At 36.5% G+C, this 20,397-nt stretch overlaps 1 protein-coding gene across 1 annotated transcript in view; it reads left to right on the plus strand.

Moving 5' to 3' along the window:
• Positions 1-20,397, plus strand: part of DYNC2H1 (dynein cytoplasmic 2 heavy chain 1) — a 396,980-nt gene that overhangs the window by 327,953 nt on the left and 48,630 nt on the right. The window lies entirely within an intron of this gene.

The following is a 20,397-nucleotide window of genomic DNA, read 5'->3' on the forward strand; positions in this document are numbered from 1 at the left end:
TACAAATATGTCTAAATTCACACCCATCATCTTGGTTCTAATGTAAAAGTATTTGACCTTCTGCTGTTGAAGCTCATCCCTAGAGGTTTCTACTTGATTTCATCTGCTTTCATCTCTTTAGACACTTCCTCTAGGGGGGACTTGTCTTGTTCTGTATTTTCATCTCTTCTTACTCTGTGTTGCCAGTCTGCAAATGGTACTCCTTTGAAGGGGTCAGGGCTCATCTGAATGTTTGTTTGACTTCTAGTGTAATCCATCTCTCAGTTGTAGGATTATTGGAGAAGAAATTACAGGATCTGAAAATGAAATTAAAAATTAGCAGCTAGAGAAGAATGAGGCAGGGACTCAGATTTGCTTACCTTCTTTATGCTGCTCTCTGTCTGTCTACCTATCTATCTGATCTATCAATAAAAGCTGAAAGAATGGAGGGAACGATAGAGAAGGCAGGAGAGGAAGGACAAATAGCCCATCACTGCCATTATAAAGATATAGAAGTGCTCTGAAGTCCTTGGTATGTTATAATTGCATGACTGTGATTCTTCATCATTTCATGTATTTGTCAGCATTACTTGCATTAGATTATTTTTGTAGAGAGCAAAAAATGTTATTTGCTGCAGATTGGCAGCTCTTATTATACTGTATGTATAAGTATGCTTAATAATTATGCTATGTACATGTAACAATAAATGTATCATTGATACTGAAATTAATATCATTTAAAACAATTTACATAATTTATTATAAATTTCTGGCCTGATTATTAATACTAAGTATATTGTATACTGGTCGTCAAAACTGAAAATTTTTTACTGTGTGATTTTCTTAAAAGCTTTATTGGCATTTAGCCTTAATTATAATGATGAAATATTCTCTTAACCCTCAAGATAATTTTCCAGCTTGGCCATAGCTTATCTTATCTTCCTATGTAGGGAACAATAATAAGTGTATCACCACTTAAGGGTATATTTTCTGTTGTTTTTCTGCCTCAATATTTTGTTTTTAGTTATAAATGTACAGATATTCATTTCCCTGAGTTCAACTTTAATGTTGGGATCCACTTTCCATCTAGTTTTTCCAAGGATCTTCTAGGTTCTTTGATTTTATTTGTGCCCTTTACTTTTCACAGAGAAGTAACCAGAGCAACTCACAAAGTTGAGAGGAACAGTATGGCTCCTTAGGTGGGGAAGAAAGGATTGAGAATTTTGGGAGGGCAGGGAAACTTCAAAGTACTATTTTCAGATATCTGTGAAAATGGCAGCTTTTGGCTTTTTGTGCAGTTGTAATGGTCAGACTGCTTCCAAGCAAGTATGAAGCAGGTTGAGCTCAGTTCCAACCATAGATTAAAATCCTAGAGCCTTTAATTTCAGGCATAACATAAGAAACAGAATAAGTTACTGCAAGTGTTATATATAGTGCCATTCATTACAGGGGTTTTGTGTAAATAAGGTAAGAGTGACTAGGGGCAAGGTGGCATTCATTTATTGTGAGTTGAACATATTGTAAGCAGCAACTTTATGCTAAGTTCTGAGTGAAGTACTGGAGATACAATGGTTGGTAAATAGATACAGTTTCTGCCTCACAGAATTTACATTTCTTACTGTCACGCATTTAGCAATTAAAAATTCTGTCTCCTTCCAACCCCTTCCACCATGGAATGCTGGGAAGTGTAATTTTCCCTAATATAGGCATCAGCTCCTACACCTCTTTACTCGTGTGTTTTTCTGAGAATCTTTTTAGATGCTACTTCCCATCTTTCTTTCAAATATATAGGTACATAGGACTTCCCTGGTGGTCCTGTGGTTAGGGATCCACTTGCCAGTGCAGGGGACTTGAGTTTGATCCCTGGTACAGGAAGATTCGCTGGAGAAAACCCGGAAGTCCCAGCACAGCCAATAAATGAATATTACTAAACAAATATAGATACATAGTTTCTTGCATGTCTGTAAAAATGCTTGTTGTTACCTTGACAACATGGATTACTTTAACTTTTCACATACATTTTATTTCTACCCACTTCAAGAAAACTAATTCTCCATTGAAACAAATCAGTGAGCCTCTAGCTCTTGTTTCTTCCCCTTTCATCTTAATTATCACTAATATGTCAGACTACAATTTCTAAATCTAGAAATGTGGCTTTTTACACCCTTTTGGGATTCATCTAAATAGCTCTTCTCACTTCCCTATCAGTAAAATGTACCAGTTAACTATATTTGAGCTTCAGATCACTTTCTTGCCTTTTGGTGTGCCATTTCAAACATATTCAAACATATTCAAACATTCAGCATATATTCAAACTTTTTAAATGATCTAGTGAAGTATAGAAGGAGAAATGAAGTTTTATATGAAGTGAGCACATTTTCGTTGTCAGACATACTTGTGCTTTAAGTGGAATTAGGAATATTTAACGGAGAAGGCACTGGCACCCCACTCCAGTACTGTTGCCTGGAAAATCCCATGGACGGGGGAGCCTGGTAGGCTGCAGTCCATGGGGTCGCTAAGAGTCAGACACGACTGAGCGACTTCACTTTCACTTTTTACTTTCATGCATTGGAGAAGTGGCAACCCACTCCAGTGTTCTTGCCTGGAGAATCCCAGGAACTGGGGAGCCTGATGGACTGCCATCTATGGGGTCGCACAGAATCGGACATGACTGAAGTGACTTAGCAGCAGTAGCAGGAATATTTAACATATGAGGTAGATACTTTGATTTCCATTTTTAAAGATGGGAAAAGTAAACCCCATATTCTAGAATAATTTACAAAATTTATATGATAAATGGCAGAACTTACACTGAAGTTCCCTTTCTATAATAACATCCAGAGTTATTGATCACATCTATCAGCAACATGTTTAAAAGATCGCCACTCTGTATCCCTTGAACCCTCTTTATAATTTAGGCCCAGGGTCACCACACACTTCTCTTTCTTCCTTACCTGTCTACTTCTCTGGCTTTCCCTTTCCTCATCGCTAACTGGATTCCCGAGAGCACAGCCCTGTGACCTTTTCCATCTGTGTTCCTCCCAAAGTGATCTCACGACTTTGAATGCTATCTAAACTTTGGTTATTCTCAGATTTTCACTTGGATGTTTAATAAGCATCTCAAACTTATATTCAAAACTGACCTCCTGCCCTTTACTGCAAAGCTTGTGCTATCTGCAGTCGTTCCTTAAAAGTAAATGACACCTCCCCCCTTCCAGTGGCATAGGCCTAAAGTCTTAGAATCATCGAGGACTCTTTCCATATACTGCATCCAGGCAGTCAGAAAAATTACCTTGGCTACATATTCAAAACATATTCAGAGACACTTCTCACCACTTTCGCAGCTACTGCTTTGACTGACATCATTATTAGTGCAGCTGCCTCCTGCATAGGCCTGCTTCCACCCTAGTTTCCTGTCTGGTCAGTTCTCAACCCAGCAGTCTAAATATCCTGGCTGATGTATCAGATTGTATCACTCCTCTCTTGGACATTTCTCCATGATTTCTCATGTAGTTCAGAGAAACAGTCCTGACAAGATCTGGCCTGTTACCTCTGATCTCCTCTCTTACTCTCTGCCCCTAATTTGCCCTCTTCCAGCTGTGCTGGTCCCATTGCTCCTCAGTGAATGGCTTGGCACACTCCCCCAGAGGAGCTTTATTCTTGCTGTTTCTTCTGTCTGGAATGCTCTCTCTCAGATACCTACAAGGAAGTTCCTTTTTCTTTCTTTTGTGTGTGTGTATGTGTATGAGTAAGGAACTTTCTTTATCTCCTTCAGGTCTTTGCTCTGATATCACCTTCTCAGTAAGGCCTTCCCTGACATGCTATTTCAGATTATAACCTTCCCCTTCCTTGATACTTCTCATACTATTTCCCTATCAAATTATTTTCGTAGCATATATATTCATGTAGTATTCTGTATATTTACTTGGTTATTTATTTATTTATTTGTATCCCTCCATGAAAATGGAAACTTGATATGGACAGAGATATTTGTCTGTTCACTGCTCTGTCCAAGCATGTAGGATAGTGACTTACACAAGTAGGTTTTTTCAGTAAATATCTGCTGAATAAATAACTGATTCAGTCAATATTTGGGTTATTCTCAATCATAGTGACATGGATCTCTTTCATGTTTTCCCAGTCATGTATTTTTGTAGTACCCATGATATATTTCTGAGATTTTAGCTATCTAAATCTACCCAATAAACACTATAGTTTAACTTTATATTCTACTCCACCATCTAACATTTGAAGACTTGTTTCATTTTCTCCTAAGATCCTGAACTTTAAAAGTAATCTTATTAGAATTACATGTTTACTTTTTATTCATTTTCTGAGATGTCTTAATCTGTTTTGTAAGGTTCTACACTGCTTTGCATTCCTGAAAAGTTCAGTTCAGTTCAGTCGCTCAGTCGTGTCCAACTCTTTGCAACCCCATGGACTGCAGCATACCCTGTCCATCACCAGCTCCCGAAGTTTACTCAAACTCATGTCCATTGAGTTGATGATGACATCCAGCCATCTCATCCTCTCATTCCTGAATCCATCTCATTCCTAAAAAGGGAAACTTTTTTTTCCCCTAACTCAGTAACTTTCACAGCCATTTCTATAGTGTTTTACACAAACTAGGTATTCAGTAAGACTTAACGTGAACAAAATTGAAAAAGTAGTCTGCATGTGGTCAAAACTCCAGCATCTTTATTTTTCTGTACTATACTCACCTAAAAGAGCTACCTTATGGATGTCTTTTCTTCATATTCATTAATTGTTCATCATTCAATGAGCATTTACTGATTTTTTATTATGTGCCATTTATTATTCTGCCATTAAGAATCTCTACATAGTGAAGGAGATATATAATAAATCACCATTATAGAATGAACTTAGAATATAGTATATCTGAAATTTTATCCACTAAAATATAGCTTTTACTATAATAGTAGAATTATAGAATTTTAGGAGTCAAATTTTGTAGAGGACAGTAATTTCCCAATGCTGTCATCTGATAAATTCTGCCTATAGTCAACTGTCTTGCACATTTGGAATACTAAACAGTGGTCTATGATGATCTGTGGTTTTATAGAAGCAGTCCTATAAACCATGTGACAATATAGCAACATAATTGGCTTTCAAGATAACAGAATCTTCCCTGAATTTTTATCTGCATCTCAGCTTTTATTACATGCATACCAATTTCAGCATCTTCCTGGAGCATCATAGTAGGAGGATCTTTACAGCTGAAAACATGCAGAGAATTTAAACTCTGAAGACAAGTTTGGTTTTTTGAAGAATTGGCAGGTTCTAGCAAACAAATTACTTTCTCTGCAAGTAACCAGTGATAGTAATATCTGCTTTCTTGGTACCCTTATTTTCAAAACAGTGTTTCAAGGCTTTCCTTGGTCCATGAAGCCATTTTTACCATTTAAAGGCTTCTATTACATCTTGTTTGAACATAGTTTAGTAATAACATAGCAAGACATTTGCAAAATGTTTTTTGTGTCATATAGTTTTATCTTTGGTTAAAGAACAGTGAAAGTAGTTGATAGTTTTTCTACTGTAGTTTAATGTCTGTCCTGTTAAATACTAGAATTATTTCTGAAAACCTAGTGGAAAATTGCAAACAAAATGTATACTTTTGTTTCCTAAATCATTCATAGTCTTCACCACATGTATTCTACTGTCAACGATAATTGCATGCTGATTTTCCATTTGGTAATGTATCTTCTGTCAGGTTCACTTTGCTGTTAGCTATCTGAAACTGGAAAACTTTTCACAAGCAAGAAAAGCAGTGATTGGTTTCATTGCTAATTTACATATTGTCATACTTTAAAAGAACTTTCATATGTTTGTCTATATATGTACTAGCTTGTCTATTGCACATAATATTAAAGTATACTTAATGACACTTCTGATAATATTAGCTTGTTTGTGAATAGTAAAAACAGTTTAGGAAAATATATTTCAGTAATATGTTTTTTAGGAAGAACCTTGAAAGTAAGATCCACAGCTTAAAGAAATCTCAAAATCACTTGTCCTTCATGTCCTCAAAATGATTGTTAATCTATATTAATGACTTTGTCAAGCTTTTTCTAACCTTTACAAATTCAAAACCTCAGTGAAAAATTGTTCCTAAATAGATATTTCTTTTAATGTCTATTGTTTTGAAACTATATAAGTGAAAAATATTTGGTGTATATAATTTATTTTCTATATTTAAAAAATTTTATGTCTGATTACAGATGATTTATATTGAATTTTTTTGTAAATGATAACAGGGCATTTTTTTTTCCTTGAGAAAATTCAAGATGGCAAAGATGATATTCCATTCTCATAAGATAGAAAGTATTCCCAAGTAGGTCTTCCCTTTGAAGGACTCATGTTTAAACAGTACTAAATAACCTACAATTAAATTTTGTTCTTAAAAATAATTTTATTTAGTGTGCAAATGCAAATATGTCAAATAATTTTATAAAGATTTAGATTTTAAGATAGTCAAATATGTATAATATACTCTATATTAGTTTAATTTTTATTAATGTGTTTTGATGAAAATGCCTTCAACATTTTTCCTTAAACTTTTCTAGCTATTATGAATATATCTCTCTTAATATTTGCAATTTTCAATTTCCCTATTTATTAAGCTATAGAGTTCTTAATTTTTTTATTTTAAATTTACAGTTTTCATGATTATTTGTAAAACATTACTCTTAACAATAACAAATACATATTTGCAGTTTAGACTAAGAGAATTTCAACCTACAGAGCACATATAGAGTTATTTTCACTCAAAATGGTATATAAAATGCACATTTGTATGTGATAGTATATAATCTAATATTTCTCTAAATATCATACCTTTTTGGCATTTGTAATGTTGTTATTAGCTAGGGTAGTAACATCTGTACTTATATACATTTTATATTATTCATTTCTGGAAATGTCAATACAGTTTTAAAGTAAGCATCTGTCTATTGAGCTTACCAAAAGATGAAGGCAAATAGTAGATACTGGCTAAATATTGAAACTGAACTGAACTTTATTTCTAGTAAGTATCAAGATGCTGTAGAGTAAATTGATAAAGATTAAAGATGTTAGAAAGGAAGTAGGTGGAAAAGGGAGAGACTTCAGCACGAGTGGTCAGGTAAGGCCTTTCTTAGGAGGTGATGTTTAAATAGAGACTTGAATTAAGTTAAGAAATCAAACCATGAAAATATCTGAGGGGAAATCAACCATAATCAGGAAATGGGCTAGCTAGTTAAGAAGTTATTGCAGTAATCCAAGTGACATTATGTTGGTGTTATGGATCAAGATGGTGGCTGTGGAAATGAAGACGTGCTAAGATTTTTATATCAGATCTGTGAATTTGGCTGTGGGACATGGGAGAAAGACGCAAAAGTGATTTCAAGGTTTTGGCCTGAACAATCAGTTGAATTTTTCGCTGAGCTGAAGGATTCTGGTGGTAGAGCAGATGCCTTAGGGAAAAGGAAGGTGGTCTTGCATGTTAAGAGTTCTGATTTGAACATGTTTAGATAGCTTTCAAACATCCTGGTGGAAATGTCAGAAAAGTAAGTGACAGGAAACAGGGAGGAGTGGGAGTCATGAGCATAGAAAGCTGATCTTTAAGACTGTAGAATGAATGGTCCTTAGAACAGTCCAGTATCAGGAAGTCCAGGAAAGGAAGAGGAACCAATCATGGACACCGAGAAGCAACAGTCAGGAAGACAGAAAAAGAAGAGGTGCTTGCGGTGATCGAGAAGTCAAGAAAATAAGTGTTTTAAAAAAGACCACGTCAGCAGCTATCTCAAATACTATAGAGGAGATTAGACAGTTCTTTAGAGAGCTTTGTTATGAAGTGGTACAGATAAATAGGATAGTAGGTGATGAGGAGAAAGACCAAGGGGGTGTTTTTTGGTTTGGTTTTTAATGGTAACTGTTTCACCATGCATGTATCCCATAAAAGAGGAAAAATAATGGTGCAAGAAGGAAGAAAATAATTTAAGAAGTACAATTCTTGGAAAGACAAGAGGAAATTGGTTGCTGTGTAAATGTGAAGGATTGGTCTTAATAAGAACTTAGAATAATCATAAACTAGAATTGATTATTACGAGGGAGCCTATAAATAGGGTACACTACATAAATTCCTGGCTTGCCACACTAAAAAATAAGTACTGTGTACAAGATGATCTTGTTTCTCACATTAGTTCAGGTCCTGCCTGAATTCTGTAAGAGTTGACTCAGTCCTGTCTTTGGAAGAGTCAGGGGAAACCATCAATGATTGAAAAAATGTTAGAAAATCAAACTATAGTTTCAAAAATTTTCTCCACAAGAGTATAAAAGAAAACCATGAGATTTTATTGAAAAGTAACACTTCCTTTTGTCAAATATTAAGCCTAGAAACTCAGATTTATGGTTTCTATTTTTTTCAAATTAAAAAATACTATAGATTTAACTAAACTTCCCAGTATTCTAAAAGATATATATTAAGGGTAGAGGAAGAGTAAAGATTTCCCTTTTTAAAGGTAAAGTGAGGTCTATTCTATTTTTTTTTTTTTTTAATTTATTTATTTGACTGTGCTGGATCTTCATTGCGATCCACAGAAGCTTCATTCTTCATAAAACATGCAGGATCTTTAGTTGTGGCATGCAAACTCTTAATTGTGGCATGTGAGATATAGTTTCCTGACTGAATCAGAGCCCCTGTGTTGGGAGTACAGAGTCTTAGCCATTGACATCAGAGAGTCCCTGGTCTGCTTGTTGCTCAGTCACTCAGTCGTGTCTAACTCATTGTGACCCCATGGAAGCAGCACACCAGACTTCCCTGACCTTCACCATCTCCCAGAGCATGCTCCAACTCATGTCCATTGAGTTGGTGATGCCATCCAACCATCTCATCCTCTCTTGCCCCCTTATCCTCCTGCCTTCAGTCTTTCCCATCATCAGGGTCTTTTTCAATGAGTTGGTTCTTTGCATCAGGTGGCCAAAGTATTGGTGCCTCACTTATTTCCTTTAGGATGGACTGGTTTGATCTCCTTGCAATCCAAGGAACTCTCAAAGAACTAAACAGACATTTCTCCAAACAAGACATACAGATGGCTAATAAACACATGAAAAGATGCTCCACATCACTCATTATCAGAGAAATGCCAATCAAAACCACAATGAGGTACCATTACACGCCAGTCAGGATGGCTGCTATCCAAAAGTCTACAAGTAATAAATGCTGGAGAGGGTGTGGAGAAAAGGGAACCCTCTTACACTGTTGGTGGGAATGCAAACTAGTACAGCCGCTATGGAAAACAGTGTGGAGATTTCTTAAAAAACTGGAAATAGAACTGCCATATGACCCAGCAATACCACTTCTGGGCATACACACCGAGGAAACCAGATCTGAAAGAGACACGTGCACCCCAATGTTCATCGCAGCACTGTTTATAATAGCCAGGACATGGAAGCAACCTAGATGCCCATCAGCAGATGAATGGATAAGGAAGCTGTGGTACATATACACCATGGAATATTACTCAGCCGTTAAAAAGAATTCATTTGAATCAGTTCTAATGAGATGGATGAAACTGGAGCCCATTATACAGAGTGAGGTGAGCCAGAAAGATAAAGAACATTACAGTATACTAACACATATATACGGAATTTAGAAAGATGGTAACGATGGCCCTATATGCAGGGCAGAAGAAGAGACACAGAAGTACAGAACAGACTTTTGAACTCTGTGGGAGAAGGGGAGGGTGGGATGTTTCGAAAGAACAGCATGTATATTATCTATGGTGAAACAGACCACCAGCCCAGGTGGGAGGCATGAGTCAAGTGCTCGGGCCTGTTGGGCTGGGAAGATCCAGAGGAATCGGGTGGAGAGGGAGGTGGGATGGGAGACCGGGATGGGGAATTCGTGTAACTCTATGGCTGATTCATATCAATGTATGACAAAACCCACTGAAAAATTTAAAAAAAAAAAAAAAAAAAAGAGTCTTCTCCAACACCACAGTTCAAGAGCATCAATTCTTTGGCACTCAGCCTTCTTTATGGTTCAACTCTTACATCCATACCTGACTACTGGAAAACCCATAGCTTTGACTAGATGCACCTTTGTTGGCAAAGTAACATCTCTGCTTTTTAATATGTTTTCTAGGTTTGTCATAGCTTTTTTCCAAAGAGCAAGCATCTTTTAATTTCATGGCTAGAGTCACCATCTGCAGTGATATTGGAGCCCAAGAAGATAGTCTGTCACTGTTTCCATTGTCCCCCATCTATTTGCCATGAAAATATAGGACCGGATGCCATGATTTTAGTGTTTTGAATGCTGAGTTTTAAGCCAGCTTTTTCACTTTCCTCTTTCACCTTCATCAAGAGGCTCTTTAGTTCCTCTTCACTTTCTGCCATAAGGGTGGTATCATCTGCATATCTGAGGTTGTTGATGTTTCTCCTAGCAGTCTTGATTCCAGCTTGTGTTTCATCCAGCCCAGCATTTCTCATGATGTACTCTGCATATAAGTTAAATAAGCAGGGTGACAATATACAGCCTTGACATACTCTTTTCCCGATTTGGGACCAGTCTATTGTTCCATGTCCAGTTCTAACTGTTGCTTTCTGACCTGCATACAGATTTTTCAAGAGGCAGGTCAGGTGGTCTGGTATTCCCATCTCTTTAAGAATTTTCCACAGTTTCTTGTGATCCACACAGTCAAGGGCTTTAGCATAGTCAATAATGCAGAAGGAGATGTTTTTCTGGAATTCTCTTGCTTTTTCTGTGATCCAATGGATGTTGGCAATTTGATCTCTGGTTCTTCTTCCTTTTCTAAATCCAATTTGAACATCTAGGAGTTCATGGTTCGCGTACTATTTAAGCCTGGTTTGGAGAAATGTGAAATGAGCTAGCAGACTTTCCTGGAGTGTGAAATGAGTGCAATGTACAGTAGTTTGAACATTCTTTGGCATTGCCTTTCTTTGGGATGGGAATGAAAACTGACCTTTCCCAGTCCTGTACTCACTACTGAGTTTTCCAAATTTGCTGGTGTATTGAGTTTAGCACTTTAACAATATCATCTTTTAGGATTTGAAATAACTCAGCTGGAATTCCTTCAGCTCCACCAATTTTGTTCTTAGTGATACTTCCTAAGACCCACTTGACTTTGCGTTCCAAGATGTCTGGGTCTGGGTGAGTGATCACACCATTGTGGTTATCTGGGTCATTAAGATCTTTTCTGTATAGTTCTTCTGTGTATTCTTGCTTAATTTTAATCTTCTGCTTAATCTCTTCTGAGATTAATCTTCTTAATCTCTTCTGTTTCTGTTTAGTCCTTGCTGTTTTTGTCCTTTATTGTGCCCATCTTTGCATGAAATGTTCTCTTGATATCTCTAATTTTCTTGAAGACATCTCTAGTCTTTCCCGTTCTATTGTTTTCCTCTACTGCTTTGCATTGTTCACTTAGGAAGACTTTATTATCTCTCCTTGCTATTGTTTGGAACCATTCAGATGGCTATATCTTTCCTTTCTCCTTTACCTTTTGTTTCTCTTCTTTTGACAGCTATTTGTAAGGCCTCCTCAGGCAACCATTTTGCCTTTCTGCATTTCTTTTTCTTGGGGATATTTTTGATCACCGCCTCCTATATGTTATAAACCTACATCCATAGTTCTTTAGGTACTCTTGTCTACCAGATCTAATCCCTTGAATCTATTTGTCCACTGTATTGTGGACAATTGTATCTATTGTCCCTTGAATCTATTTGTCCACTGTATTGTCCACTGTATTGTATTGTACATACTGTATATATGATATATGTATATATACAATATACATATTTTATATGTATTGTAAATCAAATGTAAGGCATTTGATTTAGGTCATATCTGAATGACCTAGTAGTGATTTTTCCTACTTTCTTCAATATAAGTCTGAATTTGACAATAAGGAGTTCATGATCTGAGCCACAGTCAGATCCCGGTCTTGTTTTTGCTAACTGTATAGTTTCTCTATCTTTGGCTGCAAAGAATATAATCAATCTGGTTTCAGTAATCCCCATCTGGTGATGTCCATTTGTAGAATCATCTGTTTTGCTGTTGGAAGAGGGTGTTTTCTATGACCAGTGCATTCTCTTGGCAGAACTCTGGTAGCCTTTGCTCTACTTAATTTTGTACTTCAAGGTCAAACTTGCCTGTTACCCCAGATACATCTTTACTTCCTACTTTTGCATTCCAGTCCCCTGTGATGAAAAGGACATCAATTTTTGGTGTAGTTCTAGAAGGTCTTGTAGGTCATCACAGAACCATTCAACTTCAGCTTCTTTGGCATTAGTGATTGGGATATAGACTTGGATTACTGTGATGTTGAATTATTTGACTTGGCAATGAATGGAGATCATTCTGTTGTTTTTGAGACTGCACCCAAGTACTGCATTTAGGACTCTTTTGTTGACTGTGAGGGCTACTCCATTTCTTCTAAGGAATTCTTAGAAGTAGATATAATGGTCACCTGAATTAAATTTGCCCATTCTGATCCATTTTATTTCACTTATTCCTAAAATGTCAACATTCACTCTTGCCATCTCCTGTTTGACCTCTCCCAGTTTACCTTGATTCATGGACCTGACATTCTAGATTCCCACGCAATATTTGTTCTTTACAGCATCAGACTTTACTTTCACCACAGACACATCCTCACCTGGGATGTTGTTTCCACTCTGGCTCAGCCTCTTCATTCCTTCTAAAACTATTTGTCTGCTCTTCTCTAGTAGCATATTGGGCACCTACTGACCTGGGGAGTTCATCTTTCAGTGTCATATCTTTCTACCTTTTCATACTGTTCATGGGGTTGTCAAGGCAAGAATACTGAAGTGGTCCGTTCTCCAGTGATTTGTCAGAACTTTCCTCCATGTCCCATCCATTTTGGGTGGCGCTACATGTCATGGCTCATAGTGTTACTGAGTTAGACCAGGCTGTGATCCATGTGATCAGTTTGGTTTTCTGTGATTGTGTTTTTCATTCTGTCTACTCTCTGATGGACCATGTCTATTAACTCAGTGAAGTTTAAAAAGCTAGCAGTATCATTTCATTCAAGATGACTATAGAGATTAGTTTCATTTACATGTTTATGCACCTTGAATTTTTTTTTTAAGTCACATATACATGTGAAGGATCATTAGTAGAACCCAGTTAGAAAGCAATTCAGATTTTGAAAATCAGAATGGTTGACTTTGTAGAGTTAGAAGAAATAAGCCTCTAGATATCTATCATGCAATTCTTTTTGCTGTTTTTGTTTATTCACTAACTGTGTCCAACTCTTTTGTGATCCCATGAACTGTAGCACTCAAGGCTCTTCTGTACATGGGATTTCCCAGGCAAGAATACTGGAGGGAGTTCCTTTTTCCTTCTACAGGGGATCTACTGGACCCAGGGATTGAACCTGTGTCTACTGCACTGGCAGGCAGGTTTTTTATGACTGCCACCAGGGAAGCCCCATTATGCTCTTACCAAATTCATGTTTGAAAGTAGTTTGTCCCTGAATCTTTATCCATTACTGAACTACATGGCCAGATATTGTTTTTCTAAGAGTTTTATTGCAGTTAAGTTCTTTTTTTTTAGTTGAAATATAGGTGGCATACAATATAAGGTTATTTTCAGGTATTATGTATTTGTATACATAATGAAACTACCATGATAAGTCTAGTAATCCTCTACCCCCATCCAAAGTGCTTACAGTATTATTGACCATATATTCCATATGCTGTATATTATAGACAAGTCATATATTTATTATATAACTAGCGGGTGGTACCACTTAATTCCATTCACCTGTTTCATATACTACCTCATCCCCTGCCCTTCTGACAACCACCTATTTGTTCTCTGTATCCATGACTTTGTTTTGTTTGGATTTGTTTTACTTTTTAAATGCTACATGTGAGAAAATGTGGTATTTATATTTCTTAATCTGACATATTTAGTTTGCAGAATACCTTCTAAATCCATCCATGTTGCAAATAGAAAAATTTCATTTTTATAACTGAGTAATAGTCCATTTTCTCTACATACCACATCTTCTTTACCCGTTCATCTCTTGATGGACTTAAGTTGCTTCCATATCTTTAACTGTTGTAAATATTCCTGTAGTGAACATTAGAGTACAAATATCTCTTTGAATTAGCATTTTTGTTTCCTTTGAATAAATACCCAGAAGTGAGATTGCTGGGTCATGTGACAATTCTGATGCTACTTGGTGGCTCAGATGGTAAAGAATCTGCCTGCAATTTGATTCCTGAGTTGAGATGATCCCTCCGAGAAGGCAATGGCCACCCAGTCCAGTATTCTTGCCTGGAGAATTCCATGGACAGAGGATTCAGGCGGGTCACAGTCCATGTCATACATGACTGAGCAACTTGCATTTTCACTTTTTCACATGGCAGTTCTATTTGTACTTTTCTGAAGGACCTTCACACTGTTTCTATATGTTTCTGTAATGGTTGCATCATTTATAATCTCACCCACAGTGCATGAGTGTTCCCTTTTTTCCAATCCTCATCACCAGTCATTTTCTCTCTAATGAGGCTCTTCTGACAGGTGTACAGTAGTCTCTTATTGTGTTTTTTTTTAATTTTCATTTCCCTGATGATTAGAAATGTTGAGCGTCTTTTCATATGTCCTCTTGCCATCTCTGTATCTTGTTTGGGAAAATGTCTATTCAGGTTCTCTGACCATTTTAAAATAATTTTCTATGTTGGGTTGTATGAGTCCTTTGTATTTTGAACACTAATTCCTTATCAGATGTATCATTTGCAAGTATTTTCTTTCCTTTCTATAGGCTGTCTTTTGGTTTTGTGATACTTTACTGTGCAGAAGCTTTTTAGCTTGATATAGTCTCATTTATTTAGTTTTATTTTCCCTACCTTGAGGAGTCAGATTCAAAAAGTAGTGCTAAAACTGATATCAACAAGCATACTGCCAATGTATTATTCCATGTTTTATGATTTCAGGCTTTGTAGTTAAGTTATTAATCCATTTTGAGTTTATATTTGTATATGGTATGAGAAAGAAGTCTGGTTTGAGTCTTTTGAATGTAGCTGTCCATTTACTGAAGAGGCTGTCTTTTCTCAATTATTTATTTTGGCATAGATTAATTGTCCATGTAAGTGTGAGTTTTGGGATTTTTCTCTTCTGTTCTATTTCTGGGTTTTCTATCCTGTTCCATTTGAATTATATGTCTGGTTTGTGGCTAGTACCATCCTGTTTTGATTACTGTAGCTTTGTAGTGTAGTTTTAAATTAGGGAGTGTCATAATTCCAGCTTTATTCTTCTTTCTCAAGATTGATTTGACTATTCAGGGTCTTTTATGTTTCCATACAAATTTTAGAATTTTTTGTTCTAGTTCTGTAAAAAAATGCCATGGGCATTTTTATAAGGATTGCATTGAATATGAAGATTGCCTTGGGTTATGTCATCATTTTAACAATATTAATTCTTCCAATCCATGAGAACGATATTTGTTTCCATTTGTTTCTGTTGTCTTCAGTTTCATTCCTCAGTGTCTTAGTTTTCCAAGTACAAGTCTTTTACCTCCTTAGTTGGATTTATTCCTAGTCATTTTATTCTTTTTTATGTAATTTGAAGTGGGATTGTTTTCTTAATTTCTCTTTCTGATACTTTATATAAGTGTATAGAAACACAATAGATTCCTGCATATTAATTTTGTGTCCTGCAACTTTACTGAATTCATTGATAACTTCTAGCAGTGTTTTGGTGTTGTTATTGGGTGTTATTAGCATATTCTATATATAGTATCATGGCATCTGCAATAGTGACAGTTTCCCTTCTTTTCCAAATTGGATTCCTTTTATTTCTCTTTCTTGTCTGATTGCTGTGTGTAGCACTTCTAATACTATATTGAATAAAAGAGAATGGGCATTGTCGTCTTGCCCCAGATCTTAGAGAAAATGCTTTCAAATCTTCACCATTGACTATGATGTTATCTGTGGGCTTGTCATATATGGCCTTTAATATGTTGAGGTAGATTCTCTCTTTGCCCACCTTGTTGAGAGTTTTTATCATAAGTGGATGTTGAATTTTGTCAGAAGATTTTTCTTGGTTTACTGATATTGTCATATGTTTTTTTATTGTAATTTGTTAATGTGGTGTACCACATTGATTTATTTGCAGATGAAAAACCCTTGCATCCTGGGATAAATCCCACTTGATCATGCTGTATGACCCTTTTAATGTATTGTTGGATTTGGTTTCCTCAGATTTCATTAGTGATATTGACTTGTAATTTTCTTTTTTTTTTTTTTTTTTTGTGGTATCTTTGTCTGATTTTTTTGTAACAGGGTGATGCTGGCCTTATGATGAGTTCAGAAGTGTTCCTTTCTCTACAATTTTTTGGAATAGTTTGAGAAAGATAGGTGTTAACTCTTCTTGACATGGTTGGTAAAATTCATCTGTGAAGCCTTCTGGTTCTGGAGTTTTGTTTTTGTAGATTTTTTTTTTTTTTTTTACTGATTCCATTTCATTTACTGGAAATTGGTCTGTTTATATTTTCTGTTTGTTCCTGGTTCAATCTTGGGAGATTGCATAGTCCAGGAATTTCTGCATTTCTTCTTCTAAGTTGTTCATTTTATTGGCATAAAATTGTTTGTAGTAACCTCTTATGATCCTTTGTATTTCTGTGGTGTCACTTGTAACTTCTCCTTTTTCATTTTTGATTTTATTGGTTACACCCTCTCTTTTTTCTTGATACTTCTGGCTAATTTATCAATTTTATTTATCTTTTCAAAGAATCAGCTATTTGATTAATCTTTTCTGTTGTTTTCTTTTAAGTTTCTATTTTGTGTATTTTTGCTCTAATCTTGGTGATGTCTTTTCTTCTACTAACTTTAGATTTCTGTTTTCCTTTAGGTAGTTCCTTCAGGTGTAGGATTAGATTATTTGAGATTTTCTTGTTTCTTGCAATAGGCTAGTATTACTATAAAATTGTCTGTCTTAGAATTGCTTTTGCTGTGTTTAATAGATTTTGGATTTCCATTTTTATTTACCTCTCAGTTCAGGTCAGTCACACAGTCTGAATCTTTGCGACCTCATGAACTGCAGCACGCCAGGCTTCTCTGTTCATCACCAGCTCCTGGAACTTTCTCAAATTCATGTCTGTTGAGTTGGTGGTGCTGTCTAGCCATCCAGTCCTCTGCCTCCCCTTCTCCTTTTGCCATTTAACATTTTAAAATTCATATTTGCATCTTTTTCTGTGTATGTCCGTTAACTCCTTCTTGTGGATATAGGTGATTTTACTTCTTTTGTCTTTTAACATTCCTGTTAGCTTTATAAGTGATAGATCCACTGCCTTTATTCCATATTTGCCTTTACCAAAGAGATTTTTCCTTTCATAATTTTATGTTTCTAGTTGTGGTGTTTTCTTTTCTGTCTAGAGAAGTCCCTTTAATATTTATTGTAACACTCAGTTAGTGGTGCATGAACTATTTTAGCTTTTGCTTTTCTAGAAAGCTGTTATCTGTCCTTATATTGGATGATAGCTTTGTCAGATGGAGTATTCTTGATTGTAGGTTTTATTCTTTCATCAGTTTGAACACATCATGCTAAGCCCTTTTGACCTGCAAAGTTTCCACTGAAAAATTAACAAATAGACTTATGGGGGTTCCTTTTTGTGTAAGTAACTGCTTTTCTCTTGCTGCTTTTAAAATTCTCTCCTTATCTTCATTTTTGCCATTTTATGTTAATTTTTAGTATAGCTATCTTTGGGCTCATCTTATTTGTGATTCTGTCCTTCCAGGACATGGGTGCTTTTTTCCATTGCCATGTTAGTGGAGTTTTCAGCTATTATTTTTTCAAATAAGTTCTCTGCCCCTTTCTCTCTGTTTTCTACTCCTGGAACCCCTGTAATATGAAAGCTTGTATGCTTGATGTTGTCTCGGAGGTGTCTTAAGTTATCCTCATTTTTTTAATTTCTTCTTTTCTGTTCAGATTGTGTGATTTCCATTACTCTGTCTCACAGTTCACTGTTCTGTTTCTGTGTGTCAATTTATCTTTTGTTGACTCCTTTTAGCTTATTTTTATTTTACTCATTGTATTCTGCTCTGTTTGATTCCCTTTTATATTTTCCAACTCTTTGTTAAACTTCTGTGTTCCTCATTCTTCTGCATTTTTTTGAACATCCTTGTGATCATTGCATTGAATCCTTTCTTAAATTGCTTATTTATACATCCTTTAGTTCTCTTTCTGAGGTTTTGCCTTGTTCCTTCATTTGGAACATATTCCTCTGTCTCCTCATTTTGCCTGACTCTCTGTGCTTATTTCTGTGTATTAGGTATCCTGGTTACATTTCCTGACCTTGTAGACGTGGCCTTATAAAGGAGATGTTCTGTGGGGCCCAGTAACAGGTACCTCTCTGGTCATCAGAGTTAGGTGCTCTAGGGTGCCCCATCTGTGGGCTGCCAGGTCCTTCACTGTGTCAGGATCAGTTACTGTGGACATGCTGGTGTGTGGAGCAGCTCTGGCCTGGTTGGCTGCCAAACCCTATCTCAGACTGTAGTTGCCAGTGTTGATGGTGGCCAATAAATGGACCCTGCACAGGTGACTGCACTACCCAGTGGGTCCTAGGACTGGTGCCAACCACCTATGGTATGTCATTCAGTTCAGTTCAGTCGCTGAGTTAGGTCTGGCTCTTTGCGACCCCATGGACTGCAGCACTCCAGGTCTCCCTGTCCATCACCAACTCCCAGAGCCTACTCAAATTCATGTCCATTGAGTCGGTGATGCCATCCAACCATCTCATCCTCTGTCATCCCCTTCTCCTCCTTCCTTCAATCTTTCCAAGCATCAGGGTCTTTTCCAATGAATCAGGTGGCCAAAGTATTGGAGTTTGAGCTTCAGCATCAGTCCTTCCAGTGAATATTCAGACTGATTTCCTTTAGGGTGGACTGGTTGGATCTCCTTGCAGCCCAAGGGACTCTCAAGAGTCTTCTCCAACACCACAGTACAAAAGCATCAATTCTTCAGTTCTCAGCTTTCTTTATAGTCCAACTCTCACATCCATACATTACTACTGCATAAACCATAGCTTTGATTAGACAGACCTTTGTCGTCTAAGTTGTGTCTCTGCTGTTTAATATGCTGTCTAGGTTGGTCATAGCTTTTCTTTCAAGGAGCAAGCATCTTTTAATTTCATGGTTGCAGTCACCATCTGCAGTGATGTTGGAGCCCCAAAATATATAAAGTCTGTCACTATTTCCATTGCCATTTATTTTCCAAGATGGCATGTAACCTTGTAGCTATAATGGGTGGGATAGAGTTCTCCAATATGGAGCTTCCCAGCAGTGTTCCATAGTAGAAAAGGCACCCCCAAAGTGGTGCTGCCAATGTCTGTGTACCCAGGAGTTATCCCAATTACCTCTTCCCTCTCCAGGAGGCTCTCCTAGATCAGCAAGTGAGTTCACACCATGCTCCTTTCTAATTACTGCCGCTGTGCTGGGACTTAAAGTGTGTGGGATTTCATATGTGCCCTTTAAGAACAGACACTTATTTCCTGTAAACCTCCAGTTCTTCCATACCTAAGCCCAGCTAGTACTGAAAGCTAGATATTTGGGGGTTCATCTTCATGTTGCAGGACCAATAGAGTGGAAAGCCAGTATGAAACTTGGACCCCTCATTTATTTTGCAAACCTCTGCACTTATTATCTTCCCAGTTATGGGTCACCTACATGGTGATGTGGGTCTTGACTAAACTGCATCTCAACCCCTCCTACCTGTCTCATTGTGGTTCCTTCTTTATATCTTTACTTGTGGAATATCTTTTATGTTAGTCTTCAGGTCATTCCTGTTAAGTGTTCTGTAAACAGTTATAAGTTTGCTGTCCCATGGGAGGTGTCGAGCCCAGCGTCTTCCTACTCTGCCATTTTTGCCATAGATATGTAGCTAAGTTTTTTAAGCAATGAGAAATATATAGCATGCTCTGTGTTTTATAAGCACCAGGTTTGCTACTAAGGTTTCATTTTTGTGTGTATCTTAATAACCTGGGTAAGGTTTTTTGGTTTGTTTATTCTGTACTTTATTAATTCAAGATTTTTTATTTTGATATTCTTGACAATTCAGATAATGACCTGTAAGGTGGAATCCAAAATACTATAAATTTTTTGTTTTCATTCTTTATATTATTTGCAATTGTCCAATAAATACTGGGACAGTAAACCTTACTCTTTTAATATACTAGAGGCAGAATTATAAAGAATGCCTAACAAGTAACAGGTCTCTTATAGGAGAATCTTTAAGAAATGTTCTTTTTTATATCCATGGAGATAGGTTGTGTTCATTATGCCAAGGGTTCAAACAGGAAGAAAATATTAACTTAATGTAAAAATATTAGGATATTAATTTTCAAGAAATAATAAAACAGAGCAGAGAGCTTACTC

The sequence above is a fragment of the Muntiacus reevesi genome, chromosome 9 (assembly GCF_963930625.1).
Source record: "Muntiacus reevesi chromosome 9, mMunRee1.1, whole genome shotgun sequence".
NCBI lineage: Eukaryota > Metazoa > Chordata > Mammalia > Artiodactyla > Cervidae > Muntiacus > Muntiacus reevesi.